The sequence below is a fragment of the Garra rufa genome, chromosome 6, assembly GCF_049309525.1.
Source record: "Garra rufa chromosome 6, GarRuf1.0, whole genome shotgun sequence".
In the NCBI taxonomy this organism is placed as follows: Eukaryota; Metazoa; Chordata; class Actinopteri; order Cypriniformes; family Cyprinidae; genus Garra; species Garra rufa.
In genome coordinates this window covers 51,622,935-51,633,380 of record NC_133366.1, presented here as the reverse complement: position 1 = coordinate 51,633,380, position 10,446 = coordinate 51,622,935, and positions in this window count along the sequence as shown.

Genomic DNA, 10,446 nt, shown 5'->3' with positions numbered 1-10,446 from the left:
ACTATTAAAAAGCACAATCTTGACGTTTCCAGCATCATGCTCAACCAATTCAGCTTCAGGAACTCATGCAACAGTACTTCTATGCCATTGTTTATAATCTGCTAATGTGGTTCCACCCAACACAACTTCATATTACACAGAGATAACTGCTGAATTATTACTGCTCCTCATGAATGAGATATATGCACTCAGATCTGACATCTCACACGTCACTGTTTGATCCCTCACGGCTCAGTATGAGCTACAGCCACATGACAGCAAACACGTTTTAGCATGCATGTATCTGATGCACATATCTAAGTGACACAGAGCTCTATGGATCTGCTGCAGTGACACATCACAGATGGTGTGGATCAGGCTGCGATGCCAGCGCAGGTCAACAGAGACGACCTCAGCCTCTGCTCAGCCTGCTGGGAAGTCTGAGCCACAGATGAGCTCCAAGATGCTAAATTAAGATGCGTTGAAAGACTTGACGTATTCAAGCCCTCCAAGGAACGAGTGACTCCTATATGCATGCATGAAGTTTCCCCATTTCATAAACGAAAGGGCTGCGAGAGAGAATAAGAGGCACAACATGAGAGAAAGCCAGGCGGTCTCAGAAAGGAACCGAGACACAAAGAAAGAGAAGCAGACAGGCGAGAAGAAGATACAGACATATACAGACAGAGAGGGTATGACTTGCGTGGTGATTCACTGTGAAATTCAGAAGTAACAACAAAACTGCTGCGCAAAAATATTTTTCAAGGCAAAGTATGTCTTTTCTGCACCACTAATAGTGCAAAACTAAACTAAGGTGATCAATTCCAACATTTTTTTGTTGAACATCCTGTTTCACTTTGCAATATGTCATATTGAAGAACTGCAATGCAAATTATTCAAATATACAATATTGTACAAAAAAATAATGATAATCAATAAATAAAAATAAACTAAATAAATAAATACTAAGCTGATTGATTACATTAAGAATTGCATTTAGATTGCATTAAGATTTTTTTGTATTGCAAGCTTTCTAAAATGTTACCTTTAAATATGCAAAAGATCTCATTATTTCCAGAACACAAATACAGATATAAAACACATAGAAACTCGATATAAACTGCAACTCGCAAAAAGTCAAAATCTCAAGAATGCAGAATTTTGACTTTTTTCTTGAAATTCTTGCAATCTGTGACTTTTTATCTCACAATTCTGACTTTTTTTTCTTCAGAATTGTGAGATATAAACTCGTAACTGTGAGTTAAAACGTCATAATTGTACGACAATTCTGAGAAATGAAGTCAGAACTGCGGGTTTATATCTTAGAATTGCGTAATATAAATAAAAAGACCGATTTTTCTCATTTTTCTTCTGAGAAAAAAGTCAGATTTGCTAGTTTGTATCATGCAATTCTAAGAAAAAAGAAGGAATGGAAAAAAAAAACAAAGGTAATTGCAAATTTATCTCACAATTCGGACTTTTTTTCTCAGAATTACGAGATAAAAACTTGCAATTCAGACTTTTTTCTCAGTTTTGACTTTTTTCACTCAATTCTGACTTTTTTCTCAGTATTCCGAGATTAAAACTCATAATTATAACTTTTTTCATGAAATTCTGACTTTTTTCTCAGAATTGTGAGATAAAGTCCCGTTTTGAGGGGAAAAAGATTGATATTTTCACAATTGTGAGTTTATATCACGCAATTCTGAGAATTTTTTCACGCAGTTCTGAATTTTGACTTTTTCACTATTTTTTTTTTCTCAGAATTGTGTGATATAAAAACTCCCAATTGCAAGAAATAAAGTCAGAATTACGAGATAAAAACTTTCATTCAGACTTTTTTCTTGCAATTCTGACTTTTTATAAAAACTCACAATTTACGTTTTCCTCACAATCATGACTTTTTTCACGCAATTCTGACTTTTTTTCTCAGAATTGTGAGATAAAAATGTGCAGTTCTGATTTGTTTTTTGTTTTTTTACAGTTTTTACTTTTTTTCACTCAATTCTGAATTTTTTCTCTGAATTGTGTGATACGCAAATTTTTCTCAGAATTGCGAGATAACTCACAATTCATGTTTTTCTCACAATTCTGACTTTTTTCATGCAATTCTGACTTTTTTCTCAGAATTGTAAGATAAAGTCCCATTTTGGGTGGAAAAAGACTGATATTTTCTACAATTAAATTTTTGTGTTCCTCAGAATTGCAAGAAAAAGGTCAGTTATGAGATAAAAGGTCACAAATACCATTTACTATTATTATTATTTCATCCTGTAGCAGAAACAAGCTTCCATACAAATGATATATGAACAAACCCCTAGGTAAAAATCATCAGAATATAGACAAAAATAAAGCAGTAATGTTTGGGGTAAGTTCTGCTAAAGTGGAGAAAAAACTGATTTTGAGAATACAACATTTAAAGGTATGTTTTGCAACTGAAATCCACAGATGCAAACCGATAAAGTGCGACTAAATAAATACTTCTGCATGTTTTGTACAAATGTCCATACAGCCCTAAATTTAAAAATGGACTGATTCATGAAAGAAAAAAACAAACAAACATTGTTTTTGTTCTTGTAGTCTTTTCCTAACAAAGCAATTGAACGCTTCACCTTTAAAAAAGAAAGCCATTTTTGGACAAAGTAAAGTAAAGCATTGGTGCTGAACTGACCCCTTGCGGACCAGAGCCTGAAGCCCGGCATTACAAGAACATTTCTGAAGGCTTCGTGGCTTGAAAAAGAGACCATGGGTTTCTTTTCCAAAGTCTGTGGGCCAAGCTGAAGGAGAGAAGCTCATTAGCCTGATGCTCTGGGCAAACTGAAGCTGCAGGGTGGCTTTCTGCCACAGGCAAGTTGTATTGAAAGCTCGTGTCGGCTTTGGGCCATTCGGTATCACGGGTAATGGTTAGTCCAGAATATTGACACCATTATCCCACTGCATTCACTCATTGATTCACTATGATTCTCCCTGAAGCCTAGCATATTGGAGACAAAAAAAGGACCAAAAACTACCACAACAGTAATACCACAGTATTCTCTGAAAAACTTTGGCCATGAAACTCTTAAAGTAATGGCAAATAATATAGTGGTACAATGATGGTAATACTTTGGTACCATGATACTGAAATGGTTTTTACCATTGCATTTTCAAAATACCACAGAAGTACCATGGTATGTTTTAGAAGTGTTGTTTTCCCATACAATAGAGGAAAAGCAATGGTACAGTAATGGTATGGTAATACCATTGCATTTTAATATTTACCGTAGTACTGAAATTCATGTGCCACAGTATTTATACAATACCACAGTTGTACCATGGTACTTAGTAAGTGTTGTGTTTCCTTTACAAAACATACCGTGATAATAGTATGGTAATATTGTGGTACACTTATTTACCATGGTACTGACATGGCATATCTGTATATTCTACTCTTCTACAATACTTCCCATAATACATTATCCAACATAATCAAAAAATATAAAAAATACTGTTTTTAAGTGTTGTTTGTCTTTATGAAAAGAGCTGTGGTAATATCATTGGTACTTTACTGAATTCATCTGCTATGATATTTACAATATTTGATACTGTAAAAGCACTTCTAAAAATACCATAGTAATACTACGGTATATGTCCAAAGTATTTATGGTATGCATTTACCATGGTACCAAAGTTCACGTATCATGGTATTTGCATGGTATGTTAAAGTCCTTACAATAATATAATATCCAGCAATTATTGAAAAAATAAAAATAAATCAATACATTTGTTTTTGTTTTCATACCTGCCATTTTAGTTTTAATTTTAATTAAATTTAAACATGGTACCAAAGTTCGCATATCATTGTATTTGCAAGGTATTTTAAAGTACTTACAATAAAATAATATCCAACACTTAATTTCCAAAAAGATATAAATAAATAAATAATTACAAATTGTTTTTATTTTTACTTACTATTTTAGTTTTAATAGTAGTTAAAGTAAAATTAAAGTATTGTTAATAATATTTTTTATTGTTTTTTTTATTATAATATTGTTGTTATATATATATATATATATATATATATATATATATATATATATATATTATATATATATATATATATACATACACACACACACACACACACACACACACACACACATATTTTTATTACCATGGTATTTGCATGGTAATTTAAAGTACTTAAAATACTACAATTATTTGAAAAAAATAAAAATAAAATGTATTTTTTATACTTACCATTTCAGTTTTCATTTTAGTTAAATAAAAAAAAGTATTGATAATTGTAATTTTATATTTTATATATATATATATATATATATATATATATAATTTGTATATATTTTATTGTATTATTTATTTTCTCTATGAAGTTTTTTCATTGAAAATGAGAAATGTTAATATTTTTCATATTTTATTTAATTTCATATTTATTTTATTACATGTAACTAAATTTTATATAGAACTGTATATATTTTATTACATTTTTATAATTATAGTTAAATAAAAAAGTATTGATAATTTTATATATATATAGTATAATTTTTTATGTCTATGAAGTTTTTTTGTGTGTTAGCCTTAGTTATTTTAGTACATAAAACTGAAAATGACAAATGCTGCCTTTTATATGTATTTATTTATTTTTTAATATTTTATTTAATTTCAGCTAATATGTATTACATGCAACTACATTTATTTATGTATTTATTTAAATATATATATATATATTTTTCTGATTTTTTTTTTTAGATAGTTACTGTAATAACCATGGGAAAAACCACCCTCAAAATATATCAATATAATTATTTAAGACCATGGTGTATACAGTACATATTAAAGTGCCATGGTATCCCAACATTACTCTTTCCACACCAATGAATGTCTGATCTGCTGAAGACTACTTGCGCTGCTCTCCTGAATCCTGAGTTTTTCTTTCGGTCAAAGGCACAAATTCTAGTAAGTCTGTAAGTGTCCAATTCAACACAATTTAATTCCTAACACCCGATCAAAATGTTCTGCCAGCCTGTAATCGGATATCATCACGTTTAAAAAAAAGTCACTGCGATCCCCCGATCGCTCCACTGCCACAACAGGAGGAGGTTTCTCTGACTCGCTCATCAAGGGCCAAATTGCTCTGGACATCGAGTCCCGCTGGATCTGACAGAGGACCAGCGGCTTCACGCTGAGATTCCCAGCAAATGTCCTCTCCGTGTTCTAGTTATCATCATCATTAAGGAGTACACTTTGTCGTGTTATCAGAGACGGAGACGGCACCCCGGGCCACGAAATCATTGTGACTCCACACAGAAAGTCTGAAGAGAACCTGCTGTGAGGAAACGTCTAAAGGCCTTCTCTAAAGGTCTCTTTCAATCTCTCGCCCTCTTTTTCCTCCATCAGCACCTCGCGACCATCAAGATACGGTCAGATGGCCTTGATTACCATTAGAAATATTACAAGAGACAAGAAAGAGCTGATCCTTAAAGCTGTCACTTTAATCTAACTCCTTAGAGGTGTGCAATTGTTCAGTGTTGAAATACTTTATCTTTATTAGAGTTTAATGTGATGACTAAAGGAAAAACACTAGTTTGATTTCTTGCGCTTTAAACTTAAATGTATGTGGTCAAAGACGAAAAAGGGTTTAAGCATAAAAACAATGTGTAACACTGCTTTCAATTATTGTTTTTTCCAAAAAATATGTAAAAGTTTTGTTTAATGTAATTGCATTTTTGTTTTTGTTTTCCTGAGCAAAAAATTTATATCAATTTTTCCCTAATTTACGGAAGACACCCACTAAAATGCCATTTAGTGTAACAATCTTGTCTTGTTGTATATTTACAACAAAAATCTATTTATGACATATTAAAAGACAAATTACTTTCACTCCAAATATTAATTAGTTGTAATTCTACATTTTTAAAATTTGCCACTATCCTAGGTTTTGACCATTTGTCAGTAATAATTTTCTACTCATTCAAATACAATAAAATGTAATATACTTTCTTATTCTTTTATATATTTTAATATGTACAAGTCAGAATAAGCATGTTGTTTGAGCAAATTTTGGCATTTTATTCTCCAAAAACGCATTTGAAACCTTTAAAGTAGACACTTTACTTACATTTAATGTGCTGTCTATGGACACTTTTGTAAATTTCTTTTGATGTGGACATCTTAACGTTTTTGACCCATGTATAAGAATTGCACATGAAATTTTGATGATGATGTATACATAAATCTGGTTACTGTGTATTTAAAACACATTGAGTTTGCTAGTGCTACTAAAGAAGTATTTTACAGTTGAGGTCAAATGTTTACATACACCTTGCAGAATCTGCAAAATGTTCATAATTTTACCAAAATAAGAGGGATCATAAAAAAGGATGTAATTATTTTGTATACACTGAAGACAACTGAGGGACTCATATGCAACTATTACAGAAGTTTCAAACACTCACTGATGTTCCAGAAGGGAAAACAATGCATTAAGAACATTTTGAACAGAATGGAGATATGTACATTTTTCTTATTTTGCCTAAATATTTTTTTTTTTAGTACTGCCCTTCAGAAGCTACCGTTACATGTTTCTCAAAAGACAAAATAATTTACATTTACCCTCTTCTACAAAGCTCTTAATGCATGGTTTTTCCTTCTGGAGCATCAGTGAGTGTTTGAACCTTCTGTAATAGTTGCATATGAGTCCCTCAGTTGTCCTCAGTGTGAAAAGATGGATCTCAAAATCATACAGTCACTGTTGGAAAGGGTTCAAATACACAAAAATGCTGGAAAACCAAAGAATTTGTAGGACCTGAAGGATTTTTCTGAAGAACCTCAGACAGTTTAACTATTCAGGAGAAACAAGGGACTCATGAACAACTATCACTAAACAAAACAGCTGTGGATCAATCAGGTAACAGCTCTGTATTTAGACTCATGGGTATGTAAAAAATTTTTTATATTTTTTTAATAAAAACTATTATTTATAATACATCTTATGTAATATAACATCTTACTCAAGTCAGTACTAAATAAAAAATAACACATTTTGTATGATCCCTCTTATTTTAGTAAATAATTAACATTTAGCAGATTTTCCAAGGTATACGTAAACTTTTGACATCAACTGTACGTATGATTGACAGAAATGCATTGCATTAAGTTGCATAATCCAAATGGATACCGTATAGAGGTCACATATTGATTTTTGAAACGCGTGAACTTGTGTTCCCAAAAGCGTATGAAAAGCAAAGAAGGTGATAACACCTTGTACAAAAACTTTCTCAAGATCAGAACATGCTGGACTACTTCTGTTAGATCAAGATCCAACTGTATTTTATCTTGAAGCTTATCCAGCAGGAAAGGAAGAAACGCAATCTATTCCAGCAGGCAGGACAGCAGCATCAGGTCGAGGCGGCTGCTCCAGGACGGTAAAACATCATTGATTTGGCCAGCGGGTGGAACGGGGATAGAATAAACGCGAACGTGTTAAGGCTGAAAATGGATTTTTAAATATGTATTCATTGATTTTCTGGTCTCTAAGTGTTCCGCTGTGACGTGTTATTTCGCAAAACAGAGGGATATGAAAAGAAGCGTAAACTAATTTGCCTTCAATCGTATTAATTAAAGCAAAACATTCAAGCGTGAGTCAGCGTTCAAGCTTTTACCGTCCTCCAAACGGAGAGTGATGACAATAATAATCACATCAACACAGGCGTTTGTTAGTTCAGGGAGCGTCAGTGCTTTCGGCTCTGCAGGTTAGAAGCTGACGTTTATTCATCTGTACAAAAGTGGAGTTTTCCACTTATAGCTTTTAAGTCATTACTGAGAATCACATGTGCAAAAGCGCAATTGATATTCATCGTAAAAAGCGAATGCAATTTGCATTTATGCATTTGGCAGATGCTGGTATCCAGCGATTTGCATTGCATTCAAGGTGTATAATTTATCAGAACATGCATTCTCCACGATTTAAAATCCATGACCTTGGTGTTGCTGACGCTAGCAACACTAGGGTCACAGGTTCAATTCCCAGGGAATGCATGAACTGAACTAATGTACAACATGGAATGTGGGTTAGTTTGAATAAGAGCATCTGCCAAATGTAAATGTAAGTAATTGAGATGCAGTTTATGCTTCAACAGAGAAATACTCACGCCATCCATCCAAGATGTAGATGAGTGTTTCTTCATCAGATTTGGAGAAATGTAGCATGCCATCATTTGCTCACCAATGGATCCTCTACAGTGAATGGGTGCCGTCAGAAAGAGAGTCCAAACAGCTGATAAAAACATCACAATAATCCACTCCAGTCCATCAGGTAACATCTTCTAAAGTGAAAATCTGCATGTTTGTAAGAAACAAATCCATTAATAAGACTTTTATTTTTTATTTTTTCAAAGAATTGGTCCATAATCCATAATTATGCTTCCTCCAGTGAAAAAGGTCATCTGGTCTGAATCAGGAGAGAAATATGCACAGCTCAAACACTGTTTACAAGCCAAAAAGTCCAAATAAAGCTCTAAACAAATATGCGGGTGGATTTTGATGTGAGAGGACAACAGAAGATGGACTTTTCCACTGGAGGAATCGTTATTATGGATTATGGACCCGTATTTTAAAGGGGCTATATGCAACTTTTTGACCATTTATGACTCAAACATCTCCTGATGAGCATACTGACACCTTGTCAGCTCACAGTGGGTGCACCTATAAGCCTGTATCCTACTTTTCCTATTTTCTTTCGGGTCGGATTTTTCTGCGGATGTGACGTCAAGCGCGTTCATGTTAAACGTTTCAGATCACTCTGCCACCACCGCTAGTCAGCAATTAGCCTACACTCGCAAGCAGTGCAATGGATTGTGCGAATACACAGAAGAGACCCAGGACAACTCTGACACCAACAGTAACTCCACAGAAGACTAAAAAAGTTAAACAAAGTTATTGCAAACAAACTTAGTTTCTCAAACAATATATGTATTTGACTTGTTCTTACCTCTGTAAACATAATGTTGACTTCTTTGCAGCGGATGACTTGTGAAGTGTGTACGTACGAGCGCGCGCTGCGAGAGCGAGCAGAAAGGAAGAGCAGTTCCGTTTTTTGGCCACAGGTGTCAGTCGCGAGTTTAAATTTCTGAAAATTGCATATAGCCCCTTTAAAGTTAAAAAAATGCTTTAATGATGGATTTGCTTCTTACAAACATACAGCTTTTGTCTTCTCAAGACGTTAACTGATGGACTGGAGTGGATTATTGTGATGTTTTTATCAGCTGTTTGGACTCTCATTTTGACGGCACCCATTCACTGCAGTGGATCCATTGGTGAGCAAGTGATGCAATGCTACATTTCTCCAAATCTGATGAAGAAACCAACTCATCTGCATCTTAGATAGCCTAAATATTTCAACTAATATATAATATAAACTAATGTTTAGCAGTGCAACTCAATTGCTCACATTTACATTTGGCAGATGCTCTTGTTCAAATATGTGGGTGAATTTTGATGTGGGAGACCACAGGAGATGGAAATTTTTACTTGAGGAAGCATTATTATGGATAATGGACTCATATTTTGGCTTAAAGCAATCGTTTAAAGTTACAAAATACTTACATTTGGATTTGTTTCCTACAAACACACAGCTTTTGGCTTCTCAAGATGTTAACTGATGGACTGGAGTGGGGTGGATTACTTGTGGATTATTGTGATGTTTTTATCAGCTGTCTAGACTCTCATTCTAACGGCACCCATTCACTGCAGTGGATCCATTGGTGAGCAAGTGCTACATTTCTCCAAATCTGATATAGAAACAAACTCATCTACATCTGGATGGCCTGAGGATGAGTACATTTTCAGCAAATTTTCATTTTTGGGTGAACTATTTCTTTAACTTGGGAAGCAAAATGATATAAGTTCTATTCGGTTTTCTAACCAACATTAAGTGAGTTTATGCTTAAAACAAATGTGAATGATGTTTGGTCCAAGTCTAGTACAGCTCATAAAACAGGCCGCTATGAAGTCCTGAGACAGATTACAGCAATAGGCGATACGAGGAATGACATTTTCAAATAAACAGCTACATAAATCTCTTATAATGCAATGCGGCATGTGTGAGCAAAACACACTATCCATCTGCAGCAAGAAATACGATTAAAACACCAATAGTGTGATTAAAACCACAGTGCTCATATTTTAGTGTGATTATGGTTACTGCGCTTATTATGAGCATAATGACATTAACAATCACAGTATTCTGTTTACACAAGCTTCAGCTTAATCACAGTACAGCCTTGATCGCATCATACGGGTGTGTGTAAATGTAGCCAATGATTAAAAAAATGGAAATAAAAGGATAGGATATGAGTGCTTAGATGTGAGACCACAATCAAAAAGTCACAAATTTTTAAGAAGCAATAAAGGATCAGACACCATATGCATGAGGTTATTATCAAACCATATTTCTAAAACCATAAATTA